Below are 15,090 nucleotides of genomic sequence, written 5' to 3'. Positions count from 1 at the left end.
GGGTTGATTTGCTCGACTAAAGGCGATGCTCCAGCATGGCCACAGTCAAATGACTGAAACAAGTAAAAGAGTAAAAGAGTAAAAAGAGAGTATATATATATATATATACACACACACACACACACACATACATTGATGTATACTGATATAAATATGTGTTGTCTATATGTATATTTTATCTTACTATATATATGTATGTAGTGGAGGCACATAGCCTAGTGGTTAGAGCAGCTGACACATGGTCAAAAGATTGCGGGTTCAAATCTTGGACCAGGTGGTGTGTGTGTTTATGAGCAAAACACCAAAGCTCTCTGCAGCTCTGGCAGAAGGTAATGGCAAACTTCTGCTGACTCTTTCGCCACAAATTCCTCTCACTCTTTTTTCCTGCTCACCTGTGACAGACCAGCGTCCTGTCCAGGTGGGGAACCTATATGTCAACGAAACTGGGAAACTGGCCCTTATGAGCCAAGCATGGCTCAAGAAGGAACAAACAACACAATATATATGTATGTATGTATGTTTGTGTATACACATATGTTCTTACTGATTAATCTATTCACCTTTTCTTTACATCTTGCTACACCCATCATTATACACATCTTAAAATTAATTCTATTCTAATTGTACAATGAACCCCTGCATTTCATCCCCCACATCTATGCTTTCTCATTGGTAGTGTTTCCCTGTATACAGTCGAAGGATTGCAGGTTCGAGATGTGTAACGGCAGATATTGAATTGTAAACAATTTTAGTTGAAGTCGAGGGACACCAATTGTAACGGCAGAAATTGATTTGTAAACAATATTATGGTATGTTGGAGTCAGCAGATGCAACGATAAAAATTTGTTGGTAATGCATACTGTAAGATGTGAAAGATGGATAATGCATTAAGTTTTAAGGAAACATTTATTTACCATTACGTTACAATACCCTGCCTTGACAGACAGGTTATATTCAATTCAAAAGCATGCAAAAGAAAAGTTTGTGCTTGTGTCCTCTTCATTGTTTAGTAGTAGTAATTGCCGAGAGAGATAGGATGATGTTGTAAGAGAACAGAATTAGAGCTAGTGAGAATTGTAGGGCGAGGAACGTTGTGTCACAGTTGCTGGCAGTAAACTTCATTTCTCCCTCTGACCAATGTTCTAGCAGGTTAGCTAGACTTTATTCTCACTGAGTTGTCACTGCAGTGACTAACTGATTTTTGCTTGTATAACAGAAGGATAGATATATCATTGAGAACAATAGATTTAGTTGGTGGTCTTGTTATCTCTATTTCTAGCTTTTGGTGGAGTAGAAGAGGTTAGAAAGGGTCAAGTAGTGAAGACATTATTTTGGCCTAGCTAAATGCATCTGGAAAATGTAAAACTGCTGTCAGGGAAAAACCATTGTTCCATCGTGGAAAAAATTCTGTTGCAGGGTTTATTTTAAATTTGGCTATGGTAGATCGAATCCACTTCATGCATGCAAGATTCACTACAGATGCTTAAATGTATTTGTTTTCTCAAATAATTGCACTTTATGTTTGAGGCTCTGATGAAGCTGTAAGGTGTTACTCCAGCACTCAACTATGAGTGCAATGCCTCTTATACAGCGGGAAACAGCTGTAAGCTAATGAAGTTCATGGGATAATTGTTTATTTCTTTGTCATCTCTTTTCATATATATATATGCATATATATATATTATATATATATATATATATATATAAAATATTATTAGAGACAAAACCACTATTTTGCAAAACAAACAAGGAAAGACTTAATCAATACATAAAATTTTAATAAATAGTCAAAAAAACCGCCACTACAATCGTTTCTTGTCTTGATCGACAATCTTCAGGTGGACTTCCAATCTTCAAAGGAAATTATGACTGCAGTTTTGAAATGTCATCAGAGGCCACAATTTTTCGAAAATATACAATCAGCTTACTTTTCAAAGTATCCTTGACATTTGTTTCTCTTATTTTCCTATTTTGGAGACGGTTTACAGTAGTACCTCGATCTTTTATCTTTTACTTCAGTCATCAGACTGTGGCTATGCAGGGGCACTGCCTTGAATTTTTAATCTTTAGTCAAATGAACCGACCTATTACTTCTTTTTTAAACCTGGTATTTATACTATCAGTCTTTTTTGCCGAATTGCTAAGTTACAGACATGCAAACACACTAACACCAGTTGTCAAGTGGTGGTGGGGTGACAAACACGAACAGAAACACACACACACATAGATATACACACACATATATATATATATACAACAGCTTTCTTTTAGTTCCCATTTACCAAATACATTCACAAGGATTTAGTTAGCCTGAGGCTATAGTCGAAGACACTCGCCCAAGGTGCCACGCAGGGACTGAACCTGGAACCATGTAGTTTAGAAGCAAGCTTTTTATCACACAGCCACACATTCATATACCTGTATGTATATATATATATATATATATATATATATATTATAATAATTAATATTAATATTAAGGAAGTTATTTCCGAGTCCACAGGGGAGAAAAGTTCAATTTAGTGGTGTTAAAATGAATTACTCACTGTATTATATACATATATATAGATAGGCTTAAGAGACAGAATCACCCTCAAGCGACTCAATCGTCACTGAACGACATTATCCACAATAGGTACATATAGGACTAAATATTAAAATTATCTAATTTAATACCGACAATTCTTATTTCAAATCATATACTTTACTATGCACGTTTCATGACAACATATTCCTTGATATACACACACACACACACACACACACATATATATATATATATATATATAGTTTAGCTCCGCATCGACTGGCCTCTGTGCCGGTGGCACGTAACAAACACCATCCGATCGTGGCCGTTGCCAGCCTCGCCTGGCCTCCATGCTGGTGGCATGTAAAAAGCACCATCCGAGCGTGGCCGTTCGCCAGCCTCGTCTTGCACCTGTGTCGGTGGCACGTAAAAAGCACCCACTACACTCACGGAGTGGTTGGCGTTAGGAAGGGCATCTAGCTGTAGAAACACTGCCAGATCAGACTGGGCCTGGTGCAGCCTTCGGGCTTTCCAGACCCCAATTGAACCATCCAACCCATGCTAGCATGGAAAGTGGACGCTAAACGATGATGATGATGATGATGATGATTATGATGATGATGATATAATCCCAAAAACTTACAATGGACATCCAATGAGCATGCTCACTTCATTTCTTTCAAGGCCCATGTCTCATTATTATGCAGCATTGCAGATTTAAGACAAGCATCATACAATCCGACCTTTACTCTGAGGAAAAAGGCCTTTGTTGCCAGCAGTGGTAGAAGCTCTCTAAACTTTTTCCAACCTCTTCTTATTCTGGCTACTATGTTTTCTGAGCAACAATCTCTCTTGCTTTTTTCATCTCCCAAGTAACAAAAAGTATCAGCCACTTTTAGTCAGCCATGTGGACACTTAAGAGAATCTATTTCTAGTCTACTCATAATATATACTGCTCCTATGCTATGTATATAAAGTTTACCTTCTCTGTTAGTTAATTATGTATCCTTAATAAAAAAAATTTTTTTTGAAGTTATCATAATAATAATAATAATGAAATTATTGTATACAGTGCTCAGGTGCACCACAACTTGTCAGAAAGTGCATATAAAGTGTATGCAGTAATGTACAAATGTCTGGAAAGCAAACAATGTATGAGTCAGATACATGCTTGCGTGTGTATGGAGGGGAGAAAATCAGGTGTAGTGTTGGTGAATCTCAGGAAGCATGGAAGTTTTGAAGGATGCAGTGCTCCAACAACTAACAACTGGTGCCGGCAGTTTGTTCCATGCTTCAGCAACTCTCAGCGTGAAAAAATGTTTCCGAAAGTCATGGGAGCTGTGCTGTTTTCTGACTTTGTAAATATGTCCACGAGTCCACGGGTGTTAGTCGGGTGGAGTTTGAAAAGGTGCTCATCTCCTTCTAGTGAGTCATTTGAGCATTTAAGACAATTCTTGGTCTGCTTATTGTATGTATTGCTCCAATGCATCTGTCACACATGAAGCTTACTGTCTCAATTAGCACATGATTCCACTACACTTCTTGTTTCTCTGTAGTTTACACTGCGTATAACAAATGAAGTTCATACCTACTCCCTTCCTGCTCATCGAGCAAGGTCATTTCTCTGAAGATACCAGTTTCCTGTTTTCTTTCCTACTCACTAAAACCTTAGTTTATGCTAATATCTTGAGGCCTCTTGATTCTAGGTTTAGCTTGCATGCCTGGATTTTTTTCTTTTCTGATTTCCCTATATATTCAGCTATGAGAACTAGGTCATCAGTATATAGCTTTTCCCATGGACAGCCAGACTTAATCTGTTCTGTAATTGCCTCTGAGACTATGATAAATAGGAGACAGGGAACTGAACTGTAATGAACTAGCTTCACACTAAATTTATCACCGAAATCGTTGTTGACTCTCACTTTACTCACTGCATCTTTGTTTATTCCGTGACCACCAAATTACCGAATGGTCCCCTGTTAAACACCATCTCCAAATCAAAAGCTAGGAATAGTAGCTTATTCTGAGGCAAATATTTCTTCCTGAATGGTACAAGAAACATTCTAGTGAAGTTGAACATCTTATTTGGCCACCTCAGTCCCCAGATCTCAATATTATTGAACATTTATTGTGCATTTTAGAAAATTAAGTAAGGAGTCGATATCCTGTACCATCATCACTACAAGAACTGGAGACTGTTTTAGCTGAAGAATGGACAAGAATTCCTTTGGAAACAATTCAAACTTTCTACGAGTCCATACCTTGTAGAATTCAAGCTGTACTTACTGCCAAAGGTGGCCCTACCCTATATTAAAATAAACTTGTTTGAAATTTTAAGGTGTTTCCATTATTTTGCCCAACCCCTGTATATCCATAAATATATCTGGATTAGGGATACTTTGTGGGTATGTGGGCATTTTAAAAATACCTCACATAGTTACAGGCTGCCCTTTGGCAAGGCATAGCACCTGTTCAGCCACCCTGCCAGGGATACAGTGAAGTCATGGGATTGCAGTCTGACGGATTGTGAAGAGGTAGTGGAAGAGTTCAGCTGAACCAATGGTACTTCTTACATAACTGTTGAGCAGAGGAATCCTACAACATCAATGGTCAGGACTAGCAAGCTCTATCAAGAGATTAACTGCAACACATCGATAGGGATGGTATCCATGGTTGTGTAATCTCAGCTAATGAAGGATTCAGTATGACTCATGCTCATTATTCAAATTCATGATAATGGTATTGGATGGCAACAGAGAGTCATGTGAATCTACGAAAGCAGTGAAAAGAAAAAAAGGGATACTTTGAGACACAAGTCATTGATGGATCTTGTTATCTCTGATTTTTTTAAAAATTCTGTGCTGTATTTTGTGTAAGGAGAGAGGGGCTGAGTTATCAGCTTATCACTACCTAGTTATCTGCAACCTGAGACTAGGATAGATGGATGAGTGGGTGGATGGCTGGGTGGACAGATGGATGGATGGATGGATGGATGAATGGATAGATGATTGGCTGGTTGGTTGATTGGTTGGTTGATTGGTTGGTTGGATGGGTGATTGGATGGAAGTTGTGAGAACTCACAAAACTGCTAAGTCCAGTGTGACTTACAGGATTAAGGGAGAAGCCCTGACAGATGGAAGGATAAGAGAGAAATATGTGAACCCTATTGCATCCAAATTCAGAGACTTTTCTGAACAAACTGAGGATGCTGAAACAGAATGGAAATTGTTTCATTTGGCAGTTTCTTCTCTGGATGTACAATTGGGATAAAGTGGCTCAGTATGGTAGCAGGCAGTCAAAAATGCCTTCTGAACAAAAACAGAGGTTTATGAAGCCTGACTCAGAAACAAATCTCCCCTTCTGAGCACAAAAAGTTTCAACAGCAGTAATAAAAATGTCCAAGATTAAGTCATGAGAGAACTTTTGGATTAAGCTGGACTCTGACTTTAGATTTGGCCAATAAAGAATTCTGGATGACCATCTGCCAACTTCATAACGAAGAAGCTGTCTTCCACACTTACCATTAAGAACTTGGTTGAAGGTGGGGTTCTTCCTCTACGAAGCAGAGCATTCTTAGGAAGAAAAGCGAATACTTTTGCTGATTTTCTAAATCCAGTCATGATAATATATTCTAGTGGACATGAGGTCCATCTAGGGCCAATGGCTAACTTCACAGAGGCTGAAGTTATAGAGGTGATTAAAGCACTCAAATGTGGCAAGGCTACTGGGGAGGATGAAATTTGACCTAAGTTGTTAAAAGCCTTAATAGAGAAGGTATTCATGGTTGACTCATGTATGCCAGTTGGCCTGGACCTATGGACAGACAATAAAGCAATGGTAATCTGGGAGGGTTTTTAAAAAGGGAGACAAGAGAGTGTCCAAATTATGGAGGAATCTCCTTATTGAGCCTCTCTGGAAAAGTGTACACTAGGTATCTGGAAAAGGGAAGTAGAGAAATTGTCGAGTCCAGTCTTGCTGAAGAATAATGTGGCTTCTATCTTGGATGCAGCACAACTGACCAGATATTCTCTGTGTGGCAGGTCTTCAAGAGATTGTGGGAATATTGGTTTCAAATTTTGACACAAGGCCAGCAATTTGGGGAGGGGGTTAAGTTGATCATATCGGATTATATTGACCCCAGCACTCAGCTGGTACTTATTTTATTGACCCCAAATGGATAAAATGCAAAGTCAACCGCTACAGCTTCGGCTGAGCATACTTAGGAATCCAGTTGGAAAACCTAACGATGGATGCTTTTGATGGGACCTTTTGGAGGAGGTGTCCGAGAACTCTATCCCAACAACCATCTCAGGAGTTGTGGGCAGAGAAGATGGATGGATGCATGGATGGACAAATAGATGGACAGATGGATGGATGGACAAATAAACGGACAGATGGATGAATGGATGGATGAATGGGTGGATGGCTGGGTGGACGGATGGATGGATGGATGGATGGATGGACGAACGGATAGATGGTTGGTTGGTTGGTTGATTGGTTGGTTAGATGGGTGATTGGATGGAAGTTACCTTCCTGTATTTAACCTAAAACTATCAACCAAAGTAATCTCCCAGAATGTAATAAACGTGCATATTAATATAAGCTATCGGAAAAAGTCAGCCGCATATAATTAAACTTAACATATCAAGGAAGTAATCTAGATGTCTTTAACCTAAAGATATCAAAGCAGTTATATGTATTTGTTCATAATGTAAAGATATCAAGAAAGTTATCTCTATACATTTAAATTAAACATATCGAGCAAGTCATTAAGATTTATGTAATGTAAAGATATCAAGGAAATCTGTATTTAACCTAAAGACACCAAGACAGTCATCAACATACATTGACAGTTGTCAATAAAATAGGTATGGCCTATTGATGCAATTGTTTAGTCATCTACAATGAATACTTAGATTTATATAACCTACAGTTATTGACTAGAGAGATATTGACAAGCCGAGGACAGAATCGACGCAGTTTTTAGATTTGCAGATGGAAATAACGATTGGATAAATACAGTTTGTGACTGTTACAAGGTATATAGAGGATGAAGATGTTTACTGTAAATACATAGGGTCTTTTATTTGTTTTAGACATTAAACTGTGGCAGGAAAATGAAAGTAAATCTTCATATCTTAATGTAAGCACCGGTGGCATCAACAAGTTTCCTCAAACGGCCAGGGATGGAATGAACAACCTTCTGAAGGATGCCATCTGGGATATCATTGAGAACCTACTGAATCCATGCCTCCAAGTCTGTACACCTCCTCTTTTGTGTAACCCCACAGGTAAAAATCACATGGAGTGAGATCTGATCTTCTGAACTTCTACAGTCACAGTCTTCAGGTTTTAGCTCCTGCATGTAATGGGGTTTCCGCGGACGAAAATTCAATTCTTTATGCAACACCATACGTATTACGTGTCTTGTTAGTCCACTTTCACAAGCTGCTTGACATGTTGATTTTTGTGGGCTGTGATTAAACATTTCCTGCACTGTTACCCCATTCTCCACTGATGGGGATCTGGTTGGACAGCCACTTCTTCTTGCACCATTCACAGAGCCTGTGATCATCAGCTTTGCATGACAACTTTTTATTGTCTTCGGATGTAGTGTTGCATGCTTACCTTTCCATGCACACTACCATCTCTAAACTGAAACAATGGAATTCCACACATCATAGCATGCTGCTGAACAGTCATGCAACCAACCATCTGGAAAATAAGAAATAAGATATAAGACATTAAGAAAATAAGAACGCCCCATGCATAAGATCTGGTAATCAAATCTAAGTAGAGACTTCAAACTTAAAATCTTCAAAGTCACAGTCGAACCAATTCTACTACATGGCTCAGAAACCTGGACGTTATCAAAGAAGCTTGAGAGGCGGTTGGATGGAACCTACACTCGCCTCCTTATGAGAGCTCAAAACCTCTCGTGGAAGCGCCATCCAACCAAAATGCAAATATATGGGAAACTACCACCTGTGTCATCTCTTGTGAAAGGTAGGAGAGTCCAGTTTGCTGGACATTGTTGTAGAGCTGAAAACGAGGCAATTTCTACTCTTCTCCTCTGGAAGCCATCTACTCACAATATCAGAGGGCGCACACTCTCCTACCCTGATGTAATCTTCAGGGATACAAACATCCAGCAACAGGACGTCCGTAATGCTATGATGGACCGTGAAGTCTGGTGTAGCATGGTAAATTCCATTGTCTCGATCACGGTCAAACAATGATGATGATGATGTTGTCTGTTTTAAAAATGTTTTTTGACATAACTTCAGTGATACTAAAAATTCTATAAAAAATGTCTAATGCCTACTTACCTTCCACCCACCCTGTATATGTATTTATATACTTGATACATTCACTGTGTACATCCTTTTGACTTTTGTTGTTTTTGTCTTATTTTCTATTTGCCTAAACACACACACACACACACACACACATATATATATTCAGTAAAATGGTTGGCATTAGGAAAGGCATTCAGCCATAAGAAACAGGCCAAAACAGAGAGTGGAGCTTAGTGCTGTCCTCTGGCTTGCCAGCTCCTGTCAAACCATCCAACCCATACCAACATGGAAAGAAGACAATAAATGCTGATGATGAGGATGATATAGGAGTGGGTGTGTGGTAAGTAGCTTGCTTACCAACCACTTGGTTCTGGGTTCAGTCCCACTGCATGGCACCATGAATATGTGTCTTCTACTATAGCCTCAGGCCAACCAAAGTCATTGTGGGTGGATTTGGTAGACGGAAACTGAAAGAATCCCATCATATATATATAAATGTGTGTGTGTGTGTGTGTGTGTGTCTGTGTTTGTCCACTCCACCATCATTTGACAACCGATCTTGGTATGTTTACATCCCTGTAGCTTAGATGTTCAGCAAAAGAGATTGATAGGGTAAGCACTAGGCTTACAAAGAATAAGTCCTGGGGGTCGATTTGTTCGACCAAAGGTGGTGCTCCAGCATGGCCACAGTCACATGACTGAAACAAGTAAAAGAGTAAAAGAATATATATGTATATACATACATACATACATACAAACATACGTACATACGTACATACATACATATATATATACATACATACATGCATACATACACACATACATACATACATACATACATACATACATACATACACACACACACACACATCATTTTTCTGTCATTTTATGTCGATCTACCTTTCTAAGCTATCATGACGATAATGACATAGAGGACACCATTGACTAAACTAGTTCTCATTTACAGATATCACCCTCCAGCTCTCCTTGAGAGGTCAGAAACAACCTACATCACTCATACATCCCATCCATTTTCAAATACGGTTTCTACAGCTGCCTACCCTTTTTAATTCCAACTCATTCAAGTTTACCGGGTACAACATATTACAATGATGGACCAGCGTGACAGAGGCTGACTTATCTCTCAACAGAGTTTGATGTGGTTCTTAGTGGCAATTAGAAACAGCTCAATAGGAAAACCTATTGCCTCCTTCAGCTTCATTTAACACCTGGCTGTAAAACATGATGCCAGCACATCTGACTTGGTTGACTATAGATCTGATCAGGTATCTACTGCTGCTATTATTACTACTACTACTACTACTACTAGTACTTCTACTGCTACTGCTGCTACTGCTATTACACTGTAGTCTAAGTAAATCGATGAACTAGTCCACCAGCAGTTGTGTTGTTAGCAGATCAATATCACAGGCTTCTGCTGTTGCAACAAACATCTTTCACTACATGCACATCTGCAGCAACATGCAATATTGCTACGTTACAATTGATCTGATATTTGTCACTCCGTGTGTACATATATATGTATATATACATACATATATATATATATGTATATATACATACATATATATATATATGTATATATATATATATATATATATATATATATATATATATATATATTATATATATATATATATATATATACATACACACACACATATATATACATATATATATACATATATATATATACATATATATTATATATATATATATACACACATATATATACATATATATATACATTTATACGTTTTTATATATATATATATATATATATATATACACACACATATATATATACACATATATATATACATTTATAGGTGCAGGAGCGGCTGTGTGGTATGTAGATTGCTTACCAACCACATAGTTCCAGGTTCAGTCCCACTGCATGGCACCTCGGGCAAGTATCTTTTACTATAGTCTTGGGCCATCCAAAGCCTTGTGAGTGGATTTGGTAGACAGAAACTGAAAGAAGTCCATCGTGTATATGTGTGTGTGTGTTGTGTGTGTGTGTGCACGCACGTGTGTGTCTGTATTTGTCCTCTCACCAACGCTTGACAACTGTAACTCAGTGGTTCCACAAAACAGACCGATAGAATAAGTACTAGGCTTACAAAGAATAAGTCCTGGGGCCGATTTTACAGTTTGCATAAAAGGAAAAGAAAACACAATATCCCATCCAAAAATAAAAAGTATTTTTGAAAATCCAAAACAACATCTAGATTATGGCCGGGAGACAACACTTTGCTCAAAGTGGGTGCCCTCTGCTTTCACCACAGCCTCGAGATGGCTCCAGCACCTGGCTCATATGTTCATCACTGTGTCCCTTGGAAGATCTTGGAACACTTCTGTGGCCTTGGCTGCCAACTTGGTCTTGACTGCCAACTTGGCCTTGGCTGCCAACTCGGCCTTGGCTGCCAACTTGGCCTTGTCTGCCAACTTGGTCTTGGCTGCCAACTTGTCCTTGGCTGCCAACTTGGTCTTGGCTGCCAACTTAGCCTTGGCAGCCAACTTGGTCTTGGCTGCCAAATTGGCCTTGGCTGCCAACTTGGTCTTGGCTGTCAACTTGGCCTTGGCTGCCAACTTGGCTTTGGCTGCCAACTCGGCCTTGGCTGCCAACTTGGCCTTGGCTGCCAACTTGGTCTTGGCTGCCAACTTGGCCTTAGCTGCCAACTTGGTCTTGGCTGCCAACTTAGCCTAGGCAGCCAACTTGGTCTTGGCTGCCAACTTGGCCTTGGCTGCCAACTTGGTCTTGGCTGTCAACTCGGCCTTGGTGCCAACTTGGCTTTGGCTGCCAACTTGGCCTTGGCTGCCAACTTGGCTTTGGCTGCCAACTTGGTCTTGGCTGCCAACTTGGCCTTGGCTGCCAACTTGGTCTTGGCTGCCAACTTAGCCTTGGCTGCCAACTTGGCTTTGGCTGCCAACTTGGCCTTGGCTGTCAACTTGGCCTTGGCTGCCAACTTGGCTTTGGCTGCCAACTCGGCCTTGGCTGCCAACTTGGCCTTGGCTGCCAACTTGGTCTTGGCTGCCAACTTGGCCTTAGCTGCCAACTTGGTCTTGGCTGCCAACTTAGCCTTGGCAGCCAACTTGGTCTTGGCTGCCAACTTGGCCTTGGCTGCCAACTTGGCTTTGGCTGCCAACTCGGCCTTGGCTGCCAACTTGACCTTGGTTGCCAACTTGGCCTTGGCTGCCAACTTGGTCTTGGCTGCCAACTTGGTCTTGGCTGCCAACTTGGCCTTGGCTGCCAACTTGGTCTTGGCTGCCAACTTGGCCTTGGTGTTTCAGGCAGAATGGTTGGTGTCTTTCTAACCACGTTGCTCACATAGTAATCCATAGAATTACAATTTCAGGAAATAAGAGGCCAGAAACTGGGGCTGGTGAAGTTGTAGAAATTCTCCAACAACCACTTCTGACTCTTTCTAAAGGTACAGCAAGAAGCCAAATCCTGCTGCTTCACATATGGCCTTCCAGCTGCGCACTAGAAGACCATATTGACTGCAGTCTCTAGCTGCTTCACATAACTGTTTGAATTGAGCTTAACCCTTTAGTATTTAAACTGGTCATATCTGACCTAAATATGCTGTGTTATGCTTTAACCAGCCAGATCCAGCCTATCACACCTATCCTGCAATACCATTATAGGGTATACAATAACATCATCAAAATTTTGAAGCTACAAAATAATGCACGATTAATTTTACTACACTCTCGGAGTGGTTGGCATTAGGAAGGGCATCCAGCAGTAGAAACACTGCCAGATCAGACTGGAGCCTGGTGCAGCCTTCTGGCTTCCCAGATCCCCGGTCGAACCGTCCAACCCATGCTAGCATGGAGAATGGACGTTAAACGATGATAATGATGATGATAATTAAAAACAATATGAATGAAAAATCAATGCATTTAACAAAATAATCAGAATGTTATAGGGTTAAGGCCCTCTTCAAAATTATTGGAGGATGCAGTCAGGACATCTGTTTTGTCCCTTCTTGCTAGTCACAGCTCTGTTAAAGCTGTCCATGTCACAACATACAGCCTTTACAGTGTTCACAGAGCATTGAGCGGCAGTCATGAAGTCAACATTTTGATGCCCAGCATGAATCATCATGACACAGATAACTTTTTTCCAATACTCAATGGCTTCCTGTCCTCCATGTCAGCTAACTTTTTTCTCAATCTTTATGCTTTCCAATGCCATTGACTATTCACCAATTCATCAAGATGTTTCTGAAAAAAAAATGGGAGGCATAAAAGATCGTCAAATTTAGCTCAAACAAACTGTATGTTTATATATATAAATATATATATGTGTGTGTTTGTGTGTGTGTGTGTGTGTGTGTGTGTGTAAATATATTTATATATTTCTTCCTTCTGTTTTGCATATATGAATTACAGGGATATGTCGTATGTGGAGTCTCATTTGTAGAAAATAGAATAAACAGTCTATGACTGCTATTTCTAATTTTTTCGGTATGCAGCTAAGCAACCTGTTGCCTGCCCCTTTTATTTATATACAATATATATATACTGAACTTTACAGAAGTTCCTACCGTTAATGGTTATATTTACATGCCAAAATCTACCAGTAAATAATTGTTGGTTTTAAAAATCATTAAAGAAATTATTTACTCTTATTATTATATATATATATATATTATATATATATATATATATTATATATATATATATATATATAGTATATATATATATATATTGTTTAATCTACATAGTATGTAATTATGAACTGCTAATAGCTTCATACACTGGAGATATTGTCTAGGCAGTTTTTAATAATATACCTAGTGTCTCTGAGCAATCTTTAGGCTCTGAGCACATGGCCTATACAATATACAAATCAGAACAATAGAACAAGAGAAATCACAAGCAAAAAATAAGAGGAGGATTGATGCAAAAAGTGGAAGGGTGAAAAAAACGGAAGAAGAAAGTAAAAAGAAGAGAATTAGAGTTACGTAAAGCCATAAAGCTAGTTGGTGTAGAATCAACAAAAAGGGTCTAAAGAGTTTCCAGTACAGCTGCACAGTCTAGAGAGGTTGGTGTACTCCAGGAAACTTGTCCATATGTTTGCATTTGTTGAAAATTTCTGATCTGGAATTCAGCAGTATAGTGAAATTCTTAGATTTAAAAAGGATATATAATCTTTCAGCTGACTTGTATTTTTTAGATACATTAACATATGGTATAAATTTTTCTATGATTTTCCATTTAATTGTATGTGAAATGGAGTTGATCTGCAAGTCCATATGTATATATATCCATATGTATATATGTATGTATGTATGTATGTATGTATGTATGTATGTATGTATGTATGTATGTATGTATGTGTGTGTGTGTGTATGTATGTATGTATATGTATATATACATGGAGTAGACGAAGCAGAGGCGGCTGAAGAAGGGGAATTTTCCTTGTGTTGTATGTCTTGTACATAGTTTTTTCGTTGTTTAAGAAAAATGTCCATTTCCTTGGTTTTGTTTTTATGTTTTCGTTTCTCATTGTGTTCGACGGCTTTTTGGTGTCCTGTATATATATGCATGTATATATACATATAGATGTAGGTACGTACATATATGTATGTATATATGCATATGTTTTATTTATTACTTTGCAATTATATATATGTGTGTGTATGTATGTATATATATGTATATGTGTAGTGTGTATCTGTATGTGTGTGAATGTGTGTTGGTGTGTCAGTGTGATATATGAATATATATGTATATCTATCTATCTATCTGTGTGTGTGTGTGTGTGTCTGTGTGTGTATTGCCGCTGGTGCCACTGGAAGGGGAGTAATATTATTGCTGAAGATACCACATTGCATTTGACACTCTGGCTGGGGATTTGGTTAATTTCTATGTCTATTTTCTGCTTCTGCATTTATTACATGTTTTTGAGTGGCTGTGTGGTTAAGTGGCTTGCTTACCAACCACATGGTTCTGGATTCAGTCCCACTGCGTGGCACCTTAGGCAAGTGTCTTCTTCTATAGCCTCGGGCCAACCAAAGCCTTTTGAGTGGAATTGGTAGATGGAAACTGAAAGAAGCCTGTCGTATATATGTATATATATATATATATGTGTGTGTATATGTTTGTGTGTCTGTGTTTATCCTCCCAACATTGCTTGACAATTGATGCTGGTGTGTTTACGTCTCTGTAGCTTAGCGGTTCGGCAAAAGAGACTGATAGAATAAGTACTAGGCTTCCAAAGAATAAGTC

General features: G+C 38.9%; 1 protein-coding gene across 2 annotated transcripts in view; it reads left to right on the top strand.

Moving 5' to 3' along the window:
• LOC115223827 (QRFP-like peptide receptor) overlaps positions 1–15,090 on the top strand; it is an 84,358-nt gene that overhangs the window by 20,884 nt on the left and 48,384 nt on the right. The window contains exons 1-2 of one of the 2 annotated variants that reach the window (XM_036512779.1): positions 3,734–3,738; positions 5,152–5,162. The exons of the other annotated variant lie outside the window; for it this stretch is intronic. The gene's annotated coding sequence lies outside the window, so the exon portion shown is untranslated. Of the gene's footprint in view, positions 1–3,733; positions 3,739–5,151; positions 5,163–15,090 lie in introns of those variants that run through there. 2 annotated transcript variants of the gene reach the window in all.

The sequence above is a fragment of the Octopus sinensis genome, linkage group LG24 (assembly GCF_006345805.1).
Source record: "Octopus sinensis linkage group LG24, ASM634580v1, whole genome shotgun sequence".
In the NCBI taxonomy this organism is placed as follows: Eukaryota; Metazoa; Mollusca; class Cephalopoda; order Octopoda; family Octopodidae; genus Octopus; species Octopus sinensis.
Note: the sequence above shows the minus strand (reverse complement) of the source record. Positions and strands in the feature narration are given on the sequence as shown.